Source organism: Anneissia japonica, unplaced genomic scaffold (genome assembly GCF_011630105.1).
Source record: "Anneissia japonica isolate Jap-2015-1 unplaced genomic scaffold, ASM1163010v1 scaffold20767_len33848_cov98, whole genome shotgun sequence".
In the NCBI taxonomy this organism is placed as follows: Eukaryota; Metazoa; Echinodermata; class Crinoidea; order Comatulida; family Comatulidae; genus Anneissia; species Anneissia japonica.
The window spans coordinates 25,884-30,965 of record NW_022721574.1 but is presented as its reverse complement, the minus strand read 5'-3'; the positions used below and the strand labels follow the sequence as shown (position 1 = coordinate 30,965).

Below are 5,082 nucleotides of genomic sequence, written 5' to 3'. Positions count from 1 at the left end.
TGTAGGCCTATCTAACCTAGGCCTAAACTCACGATACGATATTTTCAGCTATTGTATGATATTCCTCTCATGAATTAAATTTAGGCTTTTTGAGATTCGCGAAAGTTTAATGTCGCGAAAACGGCCGAAATTATCAATTCGCGAAAGTTTCTGGTTTACAGTATCTATTTAGGCTAGGCCTATGTATGAAGAATATGTAATAATATCAACTTTTTTACAGCTCAGTAGTTGATTCTGAAAACTTTAAAAAAAAATGATGTAGAGAAATTCCATCAAATGGGCTCTAAAACCTTGGAGGCAATGGCGCTTCCCCCCTTGACCCCCCGACCAGGGCTCTGCCCCTGGACCCCGATGGGGGGGGGGGCCTAGGCAGTCCCCCCCCCCCCTATACCCCGACCTATTTTAATTTACTCTCCTGTTACTTTCAAATTTCTCCTGCTACTCAAATTCATAAATAAACCCCTGTTTGGTATGATATTAATTAGCAAAACAGAAATTTGACTTGACAAAGCAATGAATATAAGCAGCAAAAGTTTCAATTCCATCAGCTTTATGGTTTATAAAAAATATTTTTAGCAAAATTCAGCTTTTATTTAGGATTTGGCTTTTTGGCTAATAACAGCTACACTGCCCACACTTGATTGAAAAATTTAACACAATTACAATGTACAACATACTATATCAGTAAAAACAAAAATAATTAAATTTATGCTACCCACCATATGAACCACAGTTGTTTTAAAATATGAAAAAATACAATACATAACAAATAAAGGACTCCAAACACCATTCATTATTACAATCATTACTGTTTATTACACTTTTCTTCACAATTTTATATCTATTGTACTGATATTTAGTAGCTTATTGCTTTTGGAATGAATATGAGAAGATTTCATGAGACACTTGGTACAACAATAAATATAGATCTACTGTATATGTGCTTTTACACAGCAAAGAGCAATATATATTTAATGTTAGAAATTAATCTTGTGATTTACCTAATATATAAAATGTATATTATTACTTTACACCATGCAAATATCATTGGTATCATAAGCATTTTTTTCGGATGTCGTCAGCGCTTTGAAATCGCAAGGTATAAACAAATAATTATTCGATAGTGAGCTCCTTCGAATACTTAAATATGGTTGAATCCTTGAAGCCGGGGGAAGAGGACGTCACTAGCCCCTGGGTCTGAGGTGTTGGTTTTGAATTCTGCAGTAGGTCTGAAAGCTTCTATAATGCTCTATGAATTGGCTGTTTCAAAAAAAATACATTGAGATTAATTTAAAGTTATTGTAAGAACACTGTATCGTGCACTTTTTATGTATTCACTGAAATGTCATACAATTTGATTCCATAGTGAGCATCAGTGGTCAATAATATTAATAATTTAATTCCATCTATTCCACTAAAAAACAAATGCTGAAACCTATGAGGCAAGTCTGTATACAGATTCCTGTAAGGCGAGACTTTTTATTTTTTGTTTCACGCAATGAATTTTTTATACAGTAGATCATCGGAGAGGGCAGAATAAAAATAAAATTTTGTTTTCTTATTTAGCAAATAGTTTTGCTAAAAACTTAGCTGGAGTTGAAAATAAAAATAAAATGTTATTGAATGCAAAATAGGATCTATAAATGCTTCAAATTTATATAATTAGGAGGAAATACACATATCTTATCTTTGGAGATTTCTAGGCAGTGGAGGGCATAATAGTACACCCTTACATTTAGATTGGATAAGAATTAAATCCCCTAAAAGTAAAACATTGCCTACCTATTACAGGTACTGAACTTATAGTAGTTCAGCTTTGCCCACTGCATTTCACAACCTGGTTTTGCTGCAATTGACTTTAATCCATTTTGCTGCACTGTAGACACATCATGGGTAAATTTCTGTACAGTATAATAAAAAAGCTGATCATGGGTTTTGTGGACAGAATATTGTGTTTTAATCAGGTCATTCTATTCATAGAAGCATTATTTAAAGGAGAAATTGTGCCTTTAATTAGTGACTATATTGTGTAGCAATGCCAGAAGCTATAAAATTGGCTGAAAATTGAACCAATATAGTGTAATAGGGGTTACTTTAATATAAGCATTTAATATTAATTATATTATATTTATTATCATAATCAAATTTAAATATACTGTTATTAATTACAGTAATATTTTATTTGATATATTAATGACATAATTAATGTTGAATTATTGAATCCCAACACGGTGGCATGCATTTCGATATTAGGAGTATGTATTATACTATCTTTACTGTACAGGATGCAGAAAACTTTTTAAAAATCAGATCGATCGAAAATTTGCTGTACTCTACTAATTGCGATTACAAAATGATTAACGGACATGTAAATATTTTACGGTCACATAAATTAAACCAGAATGTTGTATTTTTTTTAATTGATGATTTATTTGGGAAGAATATTGTATAAAAAGTGGTTTAATTTTATTGTTTTTAAAAGAAAATGTTTTCCAGTCACACCACCCAAATTTTTTACTCATGCAGGAGTGATAATTCTAACAATTTTTTTCTATGTGCCCTAATAATTTTCTACTAGCAAGACATTTTGTTACAGCGCGGAATTTATAGGGGGCGATGACTGGTTCCCATGTAAATTTTTATACCTCCCTCTGCATGCAGTGCTATATCCTTCCTAAATTGAAAAAAAAAATAGCAATCATATTCACTTACCTGGAAATCTCTCTCAAGTCAAAAACAACAATTGCCATTTTAAAAATTAGTAGTTGTCGTAGGCTTTGATGTTTCGGTTACCTCGTCTGATTTTATGGTCTATATTAGCGGTGTAGCCTAGGCCCCCTAGCCTAGCTAGTAGGCCAAACTAAGCTTTCTCGCTAAGGCTCTAGCCTAGCTAGACCACTCTACTAGACTAGGCCAGGCCATTCTCTATTCTAGCCTTGCTCGTTGTTGGCCGCCTCTTCTCTCTGCCAGCCCTCTCAATCGTAAGAGTCCTTTAATGCCACAAACTTTTCACAGCTGTATGTAGTTCATCCAAATTAAACTGACAGGGATGGCAGACGTCTTACCATCCATATAAAACATTAAGATAAGAAAGAATAACGATAAAATCTTCACTAGCGAACATCCAGCATGGCGAGCACACAAGTTTCTCACATGGTTTGTTTACTGTATCTCTCGTAACCTTTGACAGTTCACTTCCGGTTGAAATCACAAAAATGGCTTTTACGCATGCGTAAGCAAATATTTTCGACTTAAGACAAAATTTGCTGCCCTCTATAAGCTACAAGAAGTCGATTGTACGCATGCGCCATCTAAGATGATATTTTTGTTAAGATTTTGCTAAGATAAATCAGCTTAAGATTTTTGCTTAGCTACTTCTTAACTTTTTTGACTTAAGACATTTGCTAAGCTGAGATTGATAAATCCCGGGCCAGGTCTGTTGTTTTTCTCGATACGGGGAATTACGTGGTTAGATACTGTTTTCTGATTGGTTGATGACGGGGGAGATTCAACAGTTATTTTTAGCATGGTTGCTGCCAGGTTTTGACTGGAGAGTGCGCTCCCAGCGTTAACCACGGCCGCCATATTTCGCTAATTCTTGTTAGTGCAGGAATGCCTGTACATTATCATATGTCTTGTATATGCTGTTATTCTTTGAATAAAATATTTTTCCGTGTCATGTGTCATTATTTTTCACCATGATCTTGTATGTTATATACTCTTCCGCATGTGTAGTCTAATTATTACAAACATGTGTTAGTTGTGTGTAGGCTTGTAACTATCTAGTTAGGATCGTATTCGTAGTTAGTGTTGTGGCTTGGCGGGTAGGGTCCCACCTGTGTGTGTATCCCTGGCCTTGTTGATGATACCTGTACCCTTTTACCATCTGGGTTGTGGCTTTGGGATCGTCAGTGGGTTTCCTGTTCACCGGGTGCGCTTCTTGCATGCGTTCCTATTGAATGGCGTCCTTCTATTTGTTACAGATGAACTCTATGGCTCCAGTCGTCGATGACACTTTAGCTTTTACCTTTACGGTAAATTATGCTTATCAGCGTAGTCATTTTTCGGAGGAATTTACCCCGGAAATGATCTCGCACCTTATCCAATTTAGGAAAACTGCAGGGAATATTGGGACTTTGCGCGAACTGCAACAGGTGGTATAGGACCCTCTGGACTGTCTCTGCCTGGATGTAGATTTTGCACCCAATCCCCTGATGTGGAGGGATCCCTGTGCTCAGCAGGGTGGGGTAACGGTTGGTGGGGGTCCAGCTGCGGCTTCCTTCTCCCCGGCCGTTTATCAATCACCTGCTGGCCCAGTCACCCACGGAGACACACCCTCACTTACCTACTGTTTGATTATTATGTCTTACAGATAATGACCGAAAAGAAGACAGGAGCCTATGGAGGTGGGCGAGGCGGGCCCAGTCCCCTCACCACCCCCCAGGACCAGCCATCTGGTGAGTCACTTCCTACGGGGGCTGGCCCTCATGCAGGCACTGAAATGCCAGCAGCTGTGGAGTCTGGCACCCACGGGGGCCACCTTCCAGCCATGGAGGGTTTGCAGATAGGGGAGGCCGAGGACCTCCTGTTGGCATCACCCCCTCCATCACCCCAGGACCCCCCACTACTCCCTCAGCAAGCGTCAGAGGCCACTCTTTCCTTTTGGGAAGATGTGACCCTGACCAAGTCAGGGCCCCTTGACGACCGTGGGGTTTTCAAGGCCAAGGTCCGTCAGGGGGAGTGGACCACCACACTTCTCATACGTATCGGGGACCGGGGTGAGACCCCTCTTAGCCGGGACGCCCGTTGGTACGCCAGCGACGGCCTGGGAGGGGCAAGTTGGCCCGCCACGGTGATGGCCGGCCCGGACAAGCAGGGTATTTACACCTGCTCAATCCCGTGGCAGGCCACATCGGGTAAACCAACTACCCTGGGAATTGCCCTAAGCCGCTTTGAGGCCAAACGTCAGCCGGCCTCAGGTTTTGGAAGCCGGGATATCCGATTCCAGGATGTTCCAGTCGCAGCGGCCCGTACTCCTGCGGGAGCCGGCCCTGCAAGCTTTGCCGCTGCAGTTGCGGGTGT

The 5,082-nt window shown here is 39.9% G+C and overlaps 1 long non-coding RNA gene across 1 annotated transcript; it reads right to left on the bottom strand.

Annotated features, from left to right (window-relative positions):
* Positions 1-789: 789 nt before the first annotated feature.
* LOC117111599 lies at positions 790-3,241 on the bottom strand. Its single transcript, XR_004445893.1, has 3 exons — positions 2,713-3,241; positions 1,783-1,901; positions 790-1,260 (listed from the first exon to the last, which is right to left on the bottom strand). It is a non-coding gene; the product is annotated as an uncharacterized LOC117111599 (long non-coding RNA).
* Positions 3,242-5,082: the final 1,841 nt, after the last annotated feature.